This window comes from Ovis canadensis, chromosome 14, assembly GCF_042477335.2.
Source record: "Ovis canadensis isolate MfBH-ARS-UI-01 breed Bighorn chromosome 14, ARS-UI_OviCan_v2, whole genome shotgun sequence".
NCBI lineage: Eukaryota > Metazoa > Chordata > Mammalia > Artiodactyla > Bovidae > Ovis > Ovis canadensis.
This window is the reverse complement of record NC_091258.1, coordinates 55,630,631-55,651,066: the sequence shown is the minus strand read 5'-3', so window position 1 is coordinate 55,651,066 and position 20,436 is coordinate 55,630,631. Positions and strand designations below refer to the sequence as shown.

Below are 20,436 nucleotides of genomic sequence, written 5' to 3'. Positions count from 1 at the left end.
GGGAGGGATTGTGGGGAGGAGAAGGGGGCGACCAAGGATGAGATGGCTGGATGGCATCACGGACTCAATGGACGTGAGTCTGAGTGAACTCCGGGAGTTGGTGATGGACAGGGAGGCCTGGTGTGCTACGATTCATGGGGTCGCAAAGAGTCGGACATGACTGAGCAACTGAACTGAACTGAACTGATAGGCATTATAAGCCCAACAATGAAATTCTAGAATTATTCGTTTCAATCTTAGGCTTTTAGAAGAAATTAAGATAAGAAAAAAGAAAAAATTTTAACTCATATAAATTTTATGTTTACCTACATATTTACTATTTCTGGGCTCTGTATTTCTTCCTATGGATTTGAGTTGGTGTCCTTTCATCCTGAAGAACTTCCTGTGGTATTTCTTATAAGGCAGGTCAACTGACAACAAAGTTTCTTAGCGTTTTTCTGGAAAGATGTTCTGTCTTCATTTTTTGAGGACTGTTTTGCTGATTATAGAATTCTTGGTGGACAGCTCTGTTTTCTCCCTAGCACTCTGAATATGTTGCCCCACTGCCTTCTGGGCGCCACTGTTTCTGATACAAAAAGTCAGCTGTTAGTCATGTTGTTATTCCTCTACATGCCGAGTCATCCTACACCTGCTGCTTTTACGATATTTTGCTTGTCTTTGGCTCTCATCAGGCTGAATACAATGTGTTTATCCTATATTATGTTTTGTTTGAGCTTCTTGCATCTGTAGATTATACTTTTTCATCAAATTTGAGAACTTTCGGCTATTATTTCTTTGAATATTCTTTTTTGCTGCATTTTCTCTCTCTTTTCAAGAAATTCCACTATATGTGTATTAGCATACTTGATAATTTCCACAAGTCTGTCTCCGTTTATTAAAAATTTTCCCCCCTGTTATTCATGTTGGATAAGTTTTATTTTTCCACTGTTGTTCTATTCTGCCATCTTAGGTATTGAACTTATCTAGTGAATATTCATTTTGATTACTGTATTTTTCACTCTAGAATTTTCATTTTTCATTTAGGTCTATTTTTTTAAGCTTATACTTCTCTATTTTTGTTCTTGGTCTGAATAAATGCCATTCTATATTCCTTTATTTGGGCTACCCAGGTGGCGTTAGTTGCAAAGAATCTGCCTCCCAGTGCAAGAGACACAAGAGATGCGGGTTCATTCCCTGGGTCAGGAAGATCCCCTGGAGTAGGAAATGGCATCCCATTCTGGTATTCTTGCCTGAAAAATTCCATGGGCAGGAGAACCTGGTGGGCCACAGTCTGTGCGACTGCAAAGAGTCAGCCATGGCTGAGCAACTGGGAGTGCATGATAAATCGCTTCAGTCATGTCTGACTTTTCGCAACTGACCCTATGGACTGTAGCCCACCAGGCTCCTCTGTCCATGGGACTCTCCAGGCAGGAATACTGGAGTGGGTTGTCATGCCCTCAACCAGGGGACCTTCCTGGCCCAGGAACTGAACCCACATCTCTCATATCTCTTGCATTTGCTGATGGGTTCTTTACCCACTAGTGCCTCTGAGCCCATTCCTTTAAATTTTTTTTCTTACTGAGGTGAAATTCACATGCGTAAGATTAACTATTTTAAAGTGTATAAATCAGTGGTATTCAGTAAACTCACTATGTTGTTCTAAAATATTTCTATCACTCCAGAAAGAAACCTTGTACCTATTAAAGTGTTGCTTCCCATTCACTTTTCCTGCACTTGCCTACACTTGGTCTGTGTGGCTGTTGATATATCTGCTTATTTTTTAAAACTTCTGGCTTCCTAAGCATTGCTTCCTAAGAGTTGAGGTAACTTTGCCTCAAGATTTCGTTTTATTTTCTTCTCTTGAGTCTTACCTGCATATGCCAGAGGTTCTCCAGGCAGCCAAAGGTGTGTGGATAGCTTAGTTAGCTCTTCCAGGATCTCCCCATTACCTTTCTGGCTATTCTATCACTCAGCCTAAGTGGGACTACAGTTTCACACTAGCCTAACTATGGGTTCCCCTACATTGATTTTTTTTCTGAGTTTGCAACTTTTACTGATAGCATCATCAGGTGAAGATTTTTCACCCATGCCAAGATCAGCCCCCTTTGGCAGTAAAATGCTGTTTTTCACAGCCAGTTTTGCCCTGACATAACTACTGTGCCAACTGAGTTGAGGAAGTAAATTGGGGCAGCCCTAGCAAGAAAGCCACAGGTTCTCAAACTTCTACCAGTTTTTTATGAATAAACACTTCCAATTTGCTGTTTGCTGTTGGTCAATTTATAGAGTTCTTAAATGTTTGCTTTTGACATTTTATTCCAGTTCTATAGTTGTTTTCTGGGGAGAAAGATTGCTGATCTCTTTTCTCCATTATGGCTGGAAGTTTTTCTACCACAATAATTGTTTTTAAGTTTGACCTTTTCATTTTCACATGGTTGAATATATCAATGTTTTCTGTAGTGTCATACTTAGATATCTTCATTTCAAGATTCCATTCTAATTAACAGAAATTTTATTCTATGATATTATGGTTCATTCCATTCAAAAGAACTGACTACATTCCAAATTCACTTATTTCATTGTAATGAACTCAGACGCTACTTATTTTTTCTCCTTGTTGTTAGTTGTCCGAGACCAAGTTTTTAAATAATCTTTTCCTGCTTATTTGAAAAGCAACTGTTTAAATATTTGAATGATGGGTTTGCTTATTTGTTTGACCTTTGATTCTATTCCATTGATTTGTTCCTGTATTAACTCTTCACTGGAAATGCTACTGTTTTAATTATTGTATCTTTTTAGAATGGCTTCTTCTATGTAGTGTGACAACAATCCTCCCTTTGTCTCGCTTACATTTCAAATCATACAACAAACTTACGTTTTTTACACCATAGAGTTAGCATGAGTCCACAGAGATAGTTTCTCATTCATTTTTCCATACTACAGAAGGCTTCGGAGCTTGTATTGCGTGCCAGGCAACATGATGACTAGGGAAGTGATGGTGGCAGGACCAGTGACGTGATCCTGTCATGTCAGGGTCTAACTAGACCCTGCCTTGCTAGAATTTGAATTATAGCAGGGAGACAAGAAAAAAAATGAGAAGATTAATAAAAATAATTGAAAGCTATGGCATGTGATATGAAGCAAACAATTAACATGGTGTGATGGAGAATAGCAGGGGAAGTTTGTTTTAGTTGGGGTGGTTGGGAGAGTTCCAGTCGAGAAATTGGTGGGTAAGTCCAATCCTATGTGGTAGGTAGGAGCTTCACAGGAGCTAAACATTGTTTTTCTTATTTCCAGACAGTTGTCTATTTGTCCCAACACCATTTACTTTAAGATTTATCTTTCCATCCATGGATAGGAGGGCATGGAGAGAATAGCACACGCCTGCACAGCCTGCTGTAGAAAGAACGTGAAGAGATGAAAGGAAACCCCGAGGCCAGAATCTGGAATGTGGGCGGGCTTGATTGAGAAGGGTGCAAGAGATAAGTAGCTGTCAAGTCTTGCCTGGCCTTGTGGACCACAGAGGGAAGTCTGCATTGCATCCTTAGTACAATGAGAAGCCCCTAAAGGGATGTCTCCAAAGCAGCGATACACCCCGTTTTCAGAAGACCATTCCTGTTGTGATGTGGATGAGGAACTGAAGGAGAAAGAGGAGAATGTGGGAACATGGTTTAGTGCTTGGATGGCTGGGGACAGTGATGGTGGTGGTCCAGCCTGGTGGTCCAGTGTGGCTGCAGAGGATGGGCAACATGTCCTGCTGATGAGCCAGACTTGGGGCAGATGGAAAGTCGGGTAAAACGTGTAGGGGCAGTTTTACCCACCTGTGGGATCTGGAAACAGACCTCTCGTAATGTGCAGGCGAGGAATTGCTGCTTGGGCAAGCTGCCTTTTTTCAGGCAGCGTCTATCCTGAGATGGGAGCATACGCTGTGAGTGCTTTGGGAGATAATTGATGTGGGGATGTAGCACACTTTACTGGAAATCAGTGGTGTGGGCACTGAGGAGAAGTGACTCTGAACCTCTTGGTTAGCATCACACACCAGGATTGGGAAGGGCCAAGAATTCAACAGAAAAGGCGATCAGTGTGAGAAGGAGATATAAACAATTGACAGAATGTTATGGCTCTACAGAAATGTCAGGGTATTAAAGTGGGTGTCTGAGAAAACAGAAAGTTGCAATCTGAAATGATGAATAAGCCACTGCCAGTTGTCACACAGAATGTGTGAGGAGCATGTGTGAGCAGAGAGAGGCTGAGCTGTACTCCTGGGTGGCAGGCAGTGGTGGGCACGGCACATAGCAAATCCTCCCTGCAGCCACAATGCCCTCCCATGGCACCCTGTCCCCTGCTCACTGCCTCTGCCGTCACTGGTCGAGGCTTGCCCTCCTGACTGGGATGGAATTCCATCAGGACAGTGTGGTGGGTGGCTGTGATTCCCACTGGTGTGCACAGCCTGTATCCCTCCCTCCCCTCAAATGTGAATGAGACTTGTGATTAGGACATGGTGTGTGACAAAGAGGAGGGAGCCTCCAGATATAATGAAGGTCCCAAATCAGTTAATTTTGAGTTTATCAAAAGGGAGAGTGCCTGGGTGGGCCTGACCTAATCAGGTGAATTCTTTAAAAGAGGGTCTAGAAGTCAGACCTGAAACAGCAGAGATGCTCTCTTGTTGGTCTTGAAGATGCAAACTGGTGCACGGTGGAGAAGACCATGTGGCAGGGACCTGTGGCGGCCCCTGTTTTCTGAGAGCCTCAGTCTTACCATGGCAAGGAACAAGGTTCTACAACACCCGGTGAGCCTGGAAGAGGACTCTAAGCCTCAGGAAAGGTTGAAGCTCTGGCCAGCACTTTACCTGTGGTTGGTGAGACCCTGAGAAGAGACAGGGCAGCCATGCCCCCTGCCCCACAGAAACTGTGAGATAATAAACGGATGGAGTTTTATTCTGCTTTGTTTGTGGTAATTGTTACATAGCAGTAGGTGGTTTTAATACACTGTCTGGGTTTGTCATAGCTTTTCTTCCAAGGAGCAAGTGTCTTTTAATTTCATGGCCTTGACAGCGAATTAAAAAACAGAGACATCACTTTGCTGACAAAGGTCCATCTAGTCAAAGCTATGGTTTTTCCAGTAGTCACGCACGGATGTAAGAGGTGGCCCAGAAAGAAGGCTGCTGCTGCTGCTGCTGCTGCTAAGTTGCTTCAGTCGTGTCCGACTCTGCGACCCCATAGATGGCAGCCCACTAGACTCCTCTGTCCCTGGGATTCTCCAGGCAAGAACACTGGAATGGGTTGCCATTTCCTTATCCAATGCATGAAAGTGAAAAGCGAAAGTGAAGTTGCTCAGTTGTGCCTGACTCTTAGCGACCCCATGGACTTCAGCCTACCAGGCTCCTCCCTCCATAGGATTTTCCAGGCAAGAGTATTGGACTGGATTGCCATTGCCTTCTCCGGAAAGAAGGCTTAGAGCCAAATAATTGTTGCTTTCAATCTGTGATACTGGAGAAGATTCTTGAGAGTCCCTTGGACTGCAAGGAGATCATACCAGTCAATCCTAAAGGAAGTCAACCTCCTGAATATTCATTGGAAGGGCTGATGCTGAAGCTGAAGCTCCAATACTTTGGTCATCTGATTCGAAGAGCCAACTCATTGGAAAAGACTCTGATGCTGGGAAAGATTGAAGGCAGGAGGAGAAGTGGGTGCCAGAGATGATTGGATGGCATCACTGACTGGATGGACATGAGTTTGAGCAAACTCCAGGAGATGGTGAAGGACAGGGAAGCCTGGCATGCTGTAGTCCATGGGGTTGCAAAGAGCTGGACACAACTGAGCGACTGAACAACAACAACAAAAGATGTGTGGCAACTCCAGGAGCCACGGTGTTGCTGTAGCAGCTGGGTCTGGCAGCATGGGGCAAGATCGCCGTTGGGGGCCCCAGCCTGACAGTCTGACTCAAGAAGGGAATCACCTGAGGAACTGCAGCAATAAACCAAACTTAATCAAGGGCCCTTTCCTTCCTGCCTGCCTTTCTTTCTTTCTCTTTTTCTGTTTCTTTTCTTTCCAGCAAGGGGAAAAAATTCTTTTTTCAACCTCATCTGATAGGGTTTCAGCCACACAGAGAACTGGGTTTTAAATTGCTCCTCACACTTCATATAGCAGCTGGTTAGGAAATAAAACATCTTCCATTTACACAAATAAGCAAAAAAAAAAAAAAGGCAGAAAATTAATAACCAGAAAGATACACTCATTTTATGACCCTATTTCTGAAACAAAACAAAGCACAGGGCTCTTTGAAAGGCAGGACTGTGTGGTGGAGGTGTGCGGTGGAGGTGGGGACCTGGGCTGGGGCAGGCATGGCGGATGGCTGGGGTGGGGTAACGGACCCCCCGTTTCACTCACCCCTCATCCTGGACTCTGCTCTCAGCTGCCCACGATGGGGCTCAGGTCTGTGAAGGCCTGGGCTGGGCCTGCCCTGAAGAGCTAGCCCCAGGGATCACTGTGACCTCACCTCACCCCCAGGACTATTTTCCCAGGAATGTGGCCTCTATGAGGTCACTCTTGCACTGAAGGTTCTGGAAGCTCTCCTCTGCCTCATGTCCAGCCACGTGTGCCCACGGCATATTTCTGGCACCATTTCCCAGGCTCATTTCCTGCACGGGGTGCATCACTGATACTCAGGACTGGTTTCTCTGTACCAGGGTCTGTGAGCAGCAGCTGACACATATTAGCTCATTTAAACCTCATGGCAACTCTGCTAGGTGGGTGCTGGATTTATTATGCCCATTTCACAGATGAGGACAATGAGGCACAGAGGGTGCCCAGCGTCCACAGGTGAAGGCAGAGCTGAGCTCTAAACCCAAGCGTTGGGATCTGGCTAGAAGTGGCCAGCTACAAGGTCAGGGGGCAGAGGCCCCAAACAAATTTGGATAAAAATAACAGTAAAAAATTTAAAATAAAGGAATCCCAAAATTAAAAGCACTGAGTTCTATTTGAGATGATTGCCTTTAAAAATATCGATGCTTTGAAAAACAGAATCCCTCTGCATGGTAATGGTGCTGGTCACAGGACCACGAAGGAATTTAGGAGTAACGTGACTCCCTGGTGCCCTCCCTCCCTGGGGTGTAGTCCCTGGATGCTCCCGAGGTAGTGGTTCCTGGATGACTGCCTTGGCTTCCGGAGCTTTCTGTGTGCTGCCGGGACCGTACTTTCTCCCCAGGAGGCAGCAGGGAAGCCACCGTCGCCCTGGCGCCCAGCTTGTCCTAAGCTGCAGTCACTCAGGACCTGCCTCTGCAACGGAGCACACCTCGGCCTTTCCCTGCCCTCACCGCTCTCCGGGTGTGGATCTGTCTCCCTCCCCTTTGCCCACCTCCCCTCCCACTTCTCTGGTGAAAATCCTGTTGGTGTTCTAGCCCCTTCCTGACTCTGTCTGAGGGTGTCACCCCCAGGTGACGTTTGCCTCCAGTAACCTGTCCTGTCACCTGGATGTGACCCCTCTGGCAGAGTTGTCATCTCCTGGAGGTCAGAGAGCTGGTCTAACATGTCCATGCTTCCTGCAGAGCTCAGCAAAGCACCCCCGCCCGCCCCCCGCCACACACACAGGTGCTGACTGACCTTCAGCCTTAGGATGGGTCCAGCGGAGCCTTGTCATTCAGCAAAAATCCTCAGTGGAGAGCCTGTGCTCAGTCCTGGGTGGGTGCTCTGGGGAGATATAAATGGGGGGCCTGCCCTCAGAGGGGAGGTAAGATACTTGCTCCAGCACCTCTGATAGAGGTATTGGCTCTGCTTCACAGAAGCTGTAAATCAAAAACTATTCAAAATGTTTAAATTTCCCTAAGAAAAAAGTCAAATGGAGAACAAAACTCTTAAAGACCACTTCTTTTTTTTTTTAATTCTCTTTTTTAAAAAATGGGGTATAGTTGCTCTACAATGTTGTTCACTGAGGTCTGTTCACTGAGGCACCAGGGAGTCACGTTACTCCTAAATTCCTTCGTGGTCCTGTGACCAGCACCATTACCATGCAGAGGGATTCTGTTTTTCAAAGCGTCGATATTTTTAAAGGCAATCATCTCAAATAGAACTGAGGTCTGTTCTCTGACAGCAGCACCCCAGGGTGGGGTATGCAGAGTGACAGGTGTTCTGTGGAGAACATCTCGCACCTTCTTGACACTGACCTCAGGGAAAGCTGCATGGCACACCTACTGCTCTCAGGTCACCAAGGTCCAACCAGATTTTGGGAGTCCCCACAGTTTCCCACAGGAACCCCAAGTCCTGTGTGTGGACCAGGTTATTCAGGAGACAGGCAGGTATGTGCCCCAGGAGACAGTATATACACACCCGATGAAGGAGGTATTGGGGGAGGGGTGTCCCGAGTTCAAAAGGCTCTGGGCTCCAAGCAGCAAACCGATTAGTGAGGTGGATCACATATACGAAGTGATATTGGACTGGCTGTTAGCATTTGCTTTATATTTTTATCTGCTTCTGTGTTGGTGCATGCTGCTGCTAAGTCGCTTCAGTCGTGTCTGACTCTGTGCAACCCCATAGACGGCAGCCCACCAGGCTCCCCCGTTCCTAGGATTCTCTAGGCAAGAACACTGGAGTGGGTTGCCATTTCCTTCTCCAATGCATGAAAGTGAAAGTGAAGTCACTCAGTCATGTCCGGCTCTTCACGACCCCATGGACTACAGCCCACCAGGCTCCTCTGTCCATGGGATTTTCCAGGCACGAGTAATGGGGTGGGGTGCCATTGCCATAAATGATTACAATTACTTTATCTTCTTGGCTTGATAGCTGATTCACTTCATTGTACAGCAGAAATGAACAACATTGTAGAGCAACTATACCCCATTTTTTAAAAAAGAATTAAAAAAAAAGAAGTGGTCTTCAAGCGTTTTGTTCTCCATTTGACTTTTTTCTTAGGGAAATTTAAACATTTTGAATAGTTTTTGATTTACAGAAAAGTTGCAGAGGCAATACAGAATGTCCCCATGCACCCCTCACCTAGCTTCCCCTTGACATTAGCAGCTGACATCCCCTAGAGACAGCGGTCACAACAAAGACACCCAGCTTTGGTTGGTTACTATTGCTGAACTTAAGATTTTGTTTGGATGTCACCAATTTCTCCTTAAATGCACCGCCCTCCTCCGCTTTTTTCTGGACTGTAGATCCAGTCCAGGATTCTACGCTGAATTTAGTCATCATGTCGCTTTCATTTCCTCTGGTCTGTGACAGTGTCTTGTGTTTATAGTGATTTTGTCTCGGTGAGTGCTGGCCATAGATGCAGAATGTCTTCCCGCTTTTGATAGAAACAGGAGGCAGGCCTAGAAAAATCCTGATCTTTTTTCTTGAAAGACGGTACGGTTTCATGTGGAATTTCCTAATTTTTTTCACTTAAAAATTGTATTGAAGTATAACTGATTTGCAACGTGTTATTTCTGCTGTACAGCAAAGTGATTCAGTTACACACAGATGTGTATATATATATATATACATATATATATATATATATTCTTTCCCATTATGGTTTGTCACAGGATATTGAATATAGTTTCTTGTGCTATATTCCAAGTAAGACCTTGTTGTTTGAATTTCCTAATTTTTAGCATTGCTAGTTTATAAATGCTATTACTGCTAAGCAGCACCTCCAACTCTGGGAGGTAGGTAGGGTTGGCATAAAGTCACTGGGAATGCTGCCTTCTGGGCTTGCGCATGGAAGGTATCAGGGGAGGCACTGAAATGACACCTGTACATATCAAAACCAGCACGTCTGCAAGTCCTACCTAGCCACGTGAGCTCTGACCATGTGGCTCAAAGATGAAGGGTGTTTGTTGGCTGCCCAGAACCAGGAATTTGGAAAGAGGCAATGTTTGTTTTTTTGTATTTTCCTCTCGCTCTTGCTTACTGTTTAATCCTGTTAATTGATCTGTAACCAGTTTTCTTGTGAAGTTTCTGAACTGTCTGACCCAGGGGATCTTGATCTGGGACCACGGTGTTGAGATGCTTTTCCTCAGACATGGGTTGAGCAGATGAGTTATCTGCTGGGTTTATAATGAACTTCAGTCCCATAGGGTTGGAGTCTATTTGGAAAACAATCCTGTCTAGGACTGGCCTAAGAGAGACTTGTGTGTGTTCTAAATCTCTTCTGCTGTGTCTGACTCTGCAACCCTGTAGACTGCGGCCCGCCAGGTTCCTTTGTCCATGGGATTTCCCAGGCAAGAATACTGGAATGGGTTGTCATGCCCTCCTCCAGGGGATCTTCCAGACCCAGGGATCCATCCCCACATCTCCTGGGGCTCCTGCACCATAGATGGGTTCTCTACCGCTGAATCACCGGGGAAGCCCTAAGAGAGACTTACTTTTGGAAAATGTTACCAGATGTGTTTCTGAGCAGTCAGTCTACTAGGCTGAGTCTACTCTCACCGGTGAGAGCTGGAGTCCAAATTCCTCCCACAGCAACCACTGCCAGCCCCTGTAACCAGGCTATTAGGTACGGTGCTTGGAAGACCCTCACTTCAGCTCCTGCCATCCTCTCCCCTTACAGATGAAGCACAGGGAGTCGCTGGTCTGACATCATATAGTTGCTTAGCCCTCGACAGGAGATTTGTTTCCAGCTGGCAAGTTAGGACCCAAACGCGTCGCCTCTGTGCTGTGCCCAAGATCTTGGCTGTTGCAGTGGGAGAAAGGCGAGTCTGCTTAGGGGAGCATGTCTATGAGGTCTGGAAGGAGGTGGCATTGGAGTGAACATTGGGGAAGGGTTAACAGGATTTGCAGGTGATGTCCCAATGTGTACCCAGGTTTAATTGCATGGGACCCATGCCTCAGAAGGGTATGTAGAGCTCAGGAGCTTAGATTCCCACCTCTGGGGTCACTGGTACCAGTCATTGTGCTGAGAAAACTGAAAAACTCAATGTTTGTGGAAAAAGTCAGCTTCTAAAAGGCCTCTCTGTTGCTAAGTTTCTGGTCCCCTCTGCAGCTTCTTAGGGCATGCTGGGGAGGAAAGGACTTTTTGTGCTTGTAGAGTTGGCACATCCCAGCGGGGCTCTGGGGGCAGTTTGAAAACCCTCAGCTGCTTATGAGGAGGAAAACGAGCCCTGCGTGACCTGGTCAGATGCCTGAAGGTATGGCTTTGCAGGTCATTCAGCGCTCCACATGGCCGGGGGATAGTTTGCTGTGGAAGCCTCCTTTCCAGGCCTCATGGCATGCTGCAGTGATATTACAGTTGTTTTCTCCCTTATCTACATAAACAACATAACTTTGTCAGAAAATTGAAAATCTGCACTTTCTCCCATCAGCTAAAATGGGCTGTCAGATAAGGCTTTGCCCCCCCCTTCTTCATCTCTTGCATCCGATGAATGATGTAAATGGTTTTTGGCTTTGGAGTTTTTTTGCCAGGCGCTAGAGTAAATGATCAGAGTAGTAACATTTTTAACCTTATCTATCATACTGAAACATTTTTTCTGCCTCCAATAAAACATGTCAGAGTCGATTAAGGACATTTTTCAATGAGGTATAATTCACAGATTTTAGTAGTGAATCCAAGAGCACTGAAGTATTAAAGAGGCTGTGAATACTTAATTACGGGTATGTTACCATCCTACCTTTCGCCTGCATTCCCTGAATGCTTTGGAGCTGTGCTCTGAAAATGCGCGGGGTCGGAAGAGCGGCAGGTACGATGGCTGGGGACGTGTCGCATCGTATCTGGTGACAGGGCCGTGAAAGATACGGCAGCTCAGTACGTCTGGCGGTGCTTATCTGGTACATGAGTGCACATTACTTCCCAAAGACCGGGATCACTTTGGACAGTATCATTAAATGCCACGTCATTACCTGTTATGGAGCAGTGCTTTAGCTTCAAGGGCCTCTTGGGACACGCGCAACAGTCAGAAGAATGATGGGTAAAGATGGAGCCGGCATTAAATTTTCAATGGAAGCAGTATTGGCTTTGACTTTTCAGAAGCCTTATCTGTTAGATGGTGTTTGTCACTGGGCCGCGGAGCTGTGGATGTTCGTCAGTTGAAAGTTGCAGGCAGTTGAACGATATGGACAGGTGAAGGCTCCGTGGGGACCGGCCCGGCTCGCGGAGAGCTGGAGGGGGTAAATTGAAGGTTTATTTATCCCATTCGCTGTCAAGGTCAGCTTGCTAGAGAGCTGTCCTATGGATGCTTACAAATGCCAAAATCCTGGCAAATTGTCGGAAAGAGCCTCCAAATCACTGACCTTTGTACAGCTCCCATCAACGTGCCTGTGTCTCTGAGCGGGGTCCTTAGAGGGAGTTAAATGGTTGGTAAAATGAGGCTTATGCTGTTGCTGTAATGTCAGCTGAGCTGCTATGTATTTTTTATTTTTGTGTTTTCAGCAACGAGGTTGAAGTTAAAGATACCAGTGATGAACGAGGGGTGAGAGGGGCCACACACAATAATTAGGTTGGCATTGGTTTTGCCAAATTAGCCAAGTCTGGATTTCTGCATTTGAGAGTATTTCGAGCTTCAAGTCAGAGGCAGGCATTTCAGTGTCTCCATTGTTCTGGTCCTTGTTGGATAGGGGTAAATCAAAATTCCTTTGTCCTTCCTTCATAGCCACAGCCTCTGATGTAGTGTAGGGTCTCATGCTGTTCTGAGCAATGGACTCTCTTGCTGTGGACTTTGGGGTCTGACTTTGCCAAGGCAGCTAATCTAGGCAGCCAAGACACAGCTAATCACGTTTCCTTCCTTTGGTTGAGGATGGGGATTTGCTGAGCAATGCTACAGTGACACAGTAACCAAATGTAGAAATAATTGCTGGCAACTGAGAAAGAGCCACACTGTGGAACATTATGTATCCATTAAAAAGTAGTCACTAGGCAAATACCTGTTGAATCGGAGAGCTATCCCTGGATCTAAGAGAGAAGAGTGCGTGAATCCTATGATCAGATTTACAAAAGAAGAAAACCGCCTTCCTCCCAAGGGTGCCAGATAAAATACAGAATGCTTAATACATTTGAATATCAGACTACTGAGAAATAATTTTAAAATAGTTGAAAAAGTGTTTGTTGTTTATTTGAAATTAAAATTTAACTGGATGTCTTATATTTTAATTTGCTAAATCTGGCAACTATCTCCCCTTCCCCCAGATATGACATTTGAATGTACATGATGCCTGCACTTGTGTATTTATATGTGTAAGGATGTGTGTTTGTATGTAGATCCCTGGGTCAGGAAGATCCCCTGGAGGAAGGCATGGCAACCCACTTTAGTATCCTTGCCTGGAGAATCCTATGGACAGAAGAGCCTGGAGGGCTACAGTCCATGGGGTTGCACAGAGTCGGACATGACTGAAGTGACTGATTCAAAACATCAATACACTGGCTTGGAGTAAATCAAGATGCAAACATTCTAGATAATTAACAAGGGTTTTCTGGAAAAGGCTGCACAGGGGTTGATAGGAGAGTGTGTGGTGGAGGAAGCAAGTCAAGGAGGCAGAGGGTGAGGGGAAAAAGGCAAAGCCCACAGGTGCTGAGTCATGCCTTCACTTGTTCACTTTACAAACGATCGTTCAGATTTTCTGTGTCAGGGCCTGGGGCAGACACCTAGGATTCCAAGAGGATGTGGCCAGGGACTGCCCCCGCCAGGAACCCACCCCTCTTCTGGTGGGGAAGGTGGATGGAGAACGGGCATGCATGCATCATCCGGGTGAGGGCTGCCAGGGCTCACAGGGAGGGGTCTCAGCTTGGGACTGGATGGTCAGCGACTCCTTTTCCGTTGTTGGTTTGGAATAGAAAATAGACCGTGGCATCTCATGGGGCCTGCTTTCACTCTCTGGGAATGCCTTTTGGTCTTATCTTTCTCCTCAGACCCCCCATGAGCTCAAGAAGGACATAGCCGGCCTCGCGGTGTAACCTGGGGACCTGAGGGTGTTGAGAGGGACCGCCGTTGGGGGGCGCTGCGTTCCAGCTCTGTTCAGCTTGCACGCGCAGTCGCTGTGGGGGCTGCGCATCGGCTCTTTACAAGACCGTTGAAAACTCGCCTTCTTATTTCCAAATTCAATTAAAGAGCCGTTAATACGTCCCAGGTTTGTTGTAATGAGCCCGTAACTGAAACTGACATCATTATCAATTCAAACAAAACACAAACGCTTCATCTTCCGCCTCCTCAGGGAAACTCCCAACTTCCTGAGCCCAGCCTCTTGCTGGCCTGAGAGTTTCTCTCTCTTAAACACAGAGTTCCGAAGAGGGTCCCTCCTCCTTCCCCTCCCTCTGGTCAAGTGAGACTTGGATAATCTTGACTCCGGAATGTTCTTTCTATGGCCAATGCTTGAGTTCCTTTTAGGGGAGAGGCAACTGCACAGAGCAGGAGTTTCCTGCGTTCTTGTGTAGCCTAGAGCTCCGCTGCTCTGCGGATCAGCTTCTCACCGTGTAAACTTTTCAAGGCTCCCTGACAAACCTAGACAGCATACTAAAAAGCAGAGACATCACTTTGCTGACAAAGGTACATTTACTTAAAGCTATGGTTTTTCCAGTAGTCATGCATGGATGTGAGAGTTGGACCATAAAGAAGACTGAGCGCCAAAGAATTGATGTTTTCAAACTGTGGTGCTGGAGGAGGCCCTTGAGAGTCCCTTGCACAGGCAGCAAGGAGATAAAACCAGTCAGTCCTAAAGGAAATCAGTCCTGAATATTCATTGGAAGGACTGATGCTGAAGCTCAAGCCCCAATACTTTGGCCACCGGATGCGAAGAGTTGACTCATTGGAAAAGACCCTGATACTGGGAAACATTGAAGGCAGGAGAAGGGGGTGACAGAGGATGAGATGGTTGGATGGCATCACTGACTCAATGGACATGAGTTTGAGCAAGCTCTGAGAGACAGTGAAGGACAGGGGAGCCTGGCATGCTGCAGTCCATGGGGCTGCAAAGACTCTGACGCAACTGAGTAGCTGAATAGCAACTGAATAGTTTTCTCTGCAACAAGCAATGTAGAGAGAGAAGGAGCGTGGGGTGATGGTGGTGAGAAGGGGCTGGGACAGAGGGCAGAGTGGGGTGACCTGGGGATCCCCCACCTTCAGCCAGGCTGGGATGAGCCCAGCTGGACTCACCTATCAGATCCAAGGACTCACTGGGTTTTGTGGATAGGGCACTGCAGGAGAAGCCGCAACATGAAAAGCAGTGAGTGCCAACCCAGGGCAAGGGATGGCACAGGGATCTGAGCGAAGTGCACACTGACCATGCTTAAGTCTCTAACAACCCTCAGACACAGGTGGTGACACCCTCAGTATTTTCAGCTCAGGATGGTAGGTCACTAAGAGAGGTTGTATTATTTGCCCAGTCTTGAAAAACAGCTAATGAGTGGTTGAGCTTCAGCTCAAAGTTCTTGTATTGAAAAGTTTCTCAGGGCAGCTGAGAGATGTGATGATCTGCAGAGTCTTTACCCAACAGGTGTTCCTGTGAGCCGTGAACTCCTCCACAGGTGACCCCAGGCCCCCTGTTCATGCACAAGCTGTGATTTCCCTTATATGTTCCCTTGTATGTCCTTTGCTGCATCCTGAACAGCTTGCCTTCTTTCGGGTCTCAAGTTCCAGAGTCTCTTATGTGCCCTGGGGTCCCTTGGTGCTCACCCTGATGTGCGGGTGTGTGCCAGTGCTGATGAGGCTGTGAGTCTGAGCCTGGCCACGCTGAGAGCTTGTCTAAGCCTAATTTCCTACGTGCCCTGGAATCCATGCAGTGGCCAGGCAGCATGTCTTGGCCGTGGCCCTGAAGCCAGTGCATGGCCTCTTTCTGAAGCCTATTTTCCAAAAGGATCGGGTGCTTGGAGGCCTGGCTGCAAGACCCCATCAGCAAAGCCTGGTCAGACCATTCAGAAGAGCTTGTGATGGAGTAAGTGTACATTTCTTCTATCAGCTGCCTAGCCCCAGCATTTCAGCTATCCCCGCATGTACGTTTGGAGGCCTCTATTGCCGAGACCATCCCGAAGTGGAGAGTAACCCGGGCAGTCTGCACAGAGCCCATCAGCTTTGCCCTGGCTTGCTCCCAGCTGCCTGGGCTACATTTCTCACACTACTTCACAAACTCCTAAAAAGGCTGGCCAGCCCCAGATTGGTGATGTGTGATCTGTGGCCAGATGACAAAGAGGTCAATGTCTGCTAATAGGTAAGAACTACCTGTGCCCTTCCCCAGCTCACTCCCCAGGTAGATCTTTACCTATTAGCAGACATTGTCCCCGCCTCTCAAGATAGTGGACAAAACAGACAAGATGCCTGCATTCACAGTGGTCATAGGCTTAAGGGGAGCTGATGGTGAACAAGTAAACAAATAAGATAACTTCAGACTAATCATGGAGAAAATACCTCAGTGAATTTGGTGGTCAGCTCTATTCAGGCCTTGAGATCTGAAAGGCCAAGGGAGGCAACCAAGAGATCCCAAAAGAACAGTGCTGATTCAGACAAAGTCATGTGCAAAGGTCCTGGCGTAAGAGGATCTGATGTGATGGAAGCTTAGGCAACACAGAGGCATGTGGTTGGAGATGAGCTGGGGAGGTGGGCAGAACAGGGTCATACAGGTCTTGTCCCTGAAACTAATGGGTGGGTTTTAGTCTCTGTCTGACTCTTCTCAGAAGCCTGAGGAGTACATATTCCCATTGTCCCCACAACTCGGCTTGTGATGCTCCGTTCCTGGGAAGACCTTCCCTCCTCTACCTACTGAAATCTTACTCACCTGAAATGCCCCCTCACCCACACAGGACCCATTTTTCTTTCTCCTGTGCCCCCACTGAACCCAGCACCTCCTGTGCAGCAGTGCTGTGGGTTTGCTGACTTGTTTCTGAGCCCTGGGCCAGGTTATTTTCCTCTGTGTGCCCCACGATACCTGAAGCACACTATGCGAGCAGGAACCTTGTTCAGAAATGTGTCTCTGCCCTGGGAGACGAGGCCAGAGCTAGGCTTCCTGTATCACCTTGCTTTGGAGGAGCCCTAGGCAAGGGACCTGAGGGAGCAGTTAGGCATCTGCGTCAGTTATTTTTAGCTTTGAGCCGCTGCGTAAGTGATGGCTCAGGTTGACCAGCAAGGGGAGAAGGCTGTGGGTACCAGCAGCATCCCAAGCTATGCGCACAGTATTTTTGAGGACTGCCCATTAGAGCTGCAGAAACCAGAGCTGTCCCTGGAACAGCCAGTGGTGAAGTACATCTTTCTCACCATGGGCAATAAAAATTCATCAGACCTTGAACAGGAGCTGCTAATGGAGGCAGCTTCTTGTAGGTTAATGCTGCATGGTGGCCTCCGTGTCCGCGGACAGGCCTGGACCCATGTGCAGGCCTCTGGCCCAAGCTGGTAGGGTTTCTGCAGAAACCGAGGTGGTGGGTTTTCTGTTTGAGTGATGGCTGACCTGGGCCATCTCTCAGTTGGGAGACATCCTGCAGAGGGGCCACATGGTGTGGTGCTTCCGTGAGTTATTATCCTTGTTGTTTAGTCACTAAGTCGTGTCTGATTCTTTGCCAACCTATGGACTGCAGCATGCCAGGCTTCCTTGTCCTTCACTATCTCCTGGAGCTTGCTCAAACTCATGTCCATTGAGTCAGTGATGCCATCCAACCATCTCGTCCTCTGTCATCCCCTTCTCCTCCTACCTTCAGTCTTTTCCAGAATCAGGGTCTTTTCAAATGAGTCAGCTCTTTGCATCAGGTGGACAAAATATTGGAGCTTCAGCTTCAGCATCCATCCTTCCAATGAATATTCAGGCCCATGTGGTATGGTGCTTCCATGAGAGCCACTCCCATTTGCCGGGTGCCTTTCCTGAGGCTAAGTCTTCCTGGGGCTTTTCCTGTGTGATCCCTCCCCATCCCAATGCCCTCTCTTTGGACAAGGTCAGTTTCAGCCCATAGAGAGGTGGTCCATGGGTTTACCAGGAGGCTTTATTCTGCCACAGCCTCCTGAGCACACAGCCTGCTTTGACTGCCTGGGCCTCATGGAAACTGGGAGGCAGCACACTCAGAACCCCCTCTGAAGTCTGAGAACCTTACATCCCCCTGGTCCCACCTGTCTCCGTTCAATTCCAGGGGCATTCTTTTCCTTTGCCCACTCCCACCCACTGGCTCAGTATCCTCTGGGTAGAGTGCAGGGACCAATCGGGACCCCCACCCCCTCTGCCAGCTCTAACCTGTTCTCTACTGCCCACAGCTCTTTCCTCCCTGGAGAGACGAGAGACAAGGAGATCTTTCTTCTCAAGTGGCCTCCATCTCCTGCTCCTAATTTTGGTGGCAAATGCCATGAAATCAAATGATAAAGAACACATTATGGCTATAACTATAAGCCCATGGACTGCAAGGAGATCCAACCAGTCCATCCTAAAGGAAATCAACCCTGAATATTCATTGGAAGGACTGATGCTGAAGCTGAAGCTCCAATACTTTGGCCACCTGATGTGAACAACTGACTCATTGGAAAAGACCCTGATGCTGGGAAAGATTGATGGCGGGAGGAGAAGGGGATGGCAGAGGATGAGATGGTTGATGGCACCACTGACTTGATGGACATGAATCTGGGTAAACTCCGGGAGTTGGTGATGGACAGGGAGGCCTGGCGTGCTGCAGTCCTTGGGGTTGCAAAGAGTCGGACACGACTGAGCGACTGAACTGAACTGATCAGCCCTTCACTTGTATTGGAAGAACAGTTACCAAACTGCCCTCACTCATGATGGGTGCCCATCAGCCTATGGCTAGGGGCAGGAGAGGGGTACCTGTCTCAGCTCCAGGTGTGGAATGGTTATGTACGTCTTCTCTGTCCTAGGAAATGACTCCTCCTGATGGCTGACCATCAGGACCAGCATCTAGTGTTCTCTAGCCAGCTCTGAAACCCCAAGCCCAGCAGACAGCCTGACACTGGGTCATTCCTGAAAGAACACATGATTCTGAGGCCTACGAGAGGAGATATTCTCCATAGCTGGGTTTTCTTAAGGAGGTGAAGTTGTGACCCTGACCTTGAGGCAGTGCTGTTGTCTTCAGAGCTGCAAGATCGTGCTTGGGGCCGACTCCCTCTGCCACACAAAACTGCGAAAAGTTGCAGGAATATTTACAGTTGGTCTTTAAACAGCAGTGGATTTGAGTAAAAGAGCAATATCTCACATCATTAGTCCATAAATATGCAGTTTAGTTTTATTTGTCAAATAAAATAACCCGAGATTGAACTGCCTGATTGAAAGACACGGGCATACATATACCCGTCTCCTTGTCCCTCCCCTTCTCCTGTTCTATCTGCAGCCCTTCAGGAATGTTCTTTCCCCAGGTACATGTTCTCCTCCCTCCCTTTCTAGATTTCCTGGGAAGAATCATTCAGACAGGTTTCCTTCCCCTCCTCCTTGAGGAAGCCAGCTGAGTGCCCAGCTGCCATTGAGGCCACAAGCTCACACTCCCCAGAGAAGGGATAGTTGGAAACTCCTCCCTCCTTTCCCTGCTTCAGGGAGCTTAATTTTCATTCTCTTAGAGGTGTGGAGCCTGCTGTGCTGGGCTGGGAGTTGGCTCTGCTGGACAAGGGGTCAGTACTCTGCTGCCTTGTGGGAACAGAGTGGGAGAGGTCCATGGTTTTCCAGGCGGGAGGTCAAGCTGTCCTTCATGGGTATGTGTAAACTGGTGCAAGCCTGGAATGGGAACAGGAATGCAGGGGTATAGTTCCCTGGGGATGTGGGACTTCAGATGGGGTCAGAGAGTATGCCAGCCTGTTTCCTTCTGTTTCCGTCTGGCTCTGGGTATGAGAGCCCTGGAGATTCTGCTGTACACCGTGTGTTGCCAGTGGAGAGGGGCCCTTGTCCAGAGTTGTTTGTCACCATGGAGTGGGTAGGGTGGGCTGGGTGGGACGCAGATCTCCCGATTAGCTGGCATGGCTGAGTGACACAGCCCCGCCTCTCCACAACACTGCCTGCAAGTCATGAGTCTCTGAAGAGGAGACTTGAACTTTATCTAACTTGGGTACTGTTCAGGCAGAGCAAAACATGTTCCGATCTAAACTTGAACAGTTGTTGGTAATTTTTAAAGCAGAAATATTAAAGACAGCTTATCCTGTCAACATACAGTATCACCAAGACTCAGTATATTAAGTCTGAACTTTATCTCAGAATGTCAGTTCTTTTGCAAAAAGGACTTTGACTTTCAAATTAGTGTTCACTTTGTAGGCTTAGAGGCTGAGCTCCACCAGGGAGCTCCATCAGGGGTGAAGGATGGTGAAGGGGGACCCAGTGACTGTAATACTCACGGGCCCCAGTTCCAGGAGCTGCTGCATTACGTGTTGGAGATGCTGCTTTTGCTCTGCATTTCCTTAGGAGTAGTATTTGCTTTTCTTTGTATTTTTGTGGTGACTATGGTGAATGGCTCAGCTGGTAAAGAATCTGCCTGCAATGCAGGAGGCCTGGGTTTAATCCTTGGGTTGGGAAGATTCCCCTGGAGACGGGAAAGGTTACCCACTCCAGTATTCTGGCATGGAGAATTCCATGGACCATATAGTCCATGGTGTCGCAAAGA

The 20,436-nt window shown here is 47.5% G+C and overlaps 1 long non-coding RNA gene across 1 annotated transcript in view; it reads left to right on the top strand.

The window, feature by feature from the left end:
- LOC138418095 (uncharacterized) overlaps window positions 1-19,986 on the top strand; it is a 100,153-nt gene extending 80,167 nt beyond the window's left edge. The window contains exon 3 of the long non-coding RNA XR_011248409.1: window positions 18,104-19,986. This is a non-coding gene — a long non-coding RNA (uncharacterized lncRNA). The remainder of the gene's footprint in view (window positions 1-18,103) is intronic.
- The last annotated feature ends 450 nt before the right edge of the window (window positions 19,987-20,436 follow it).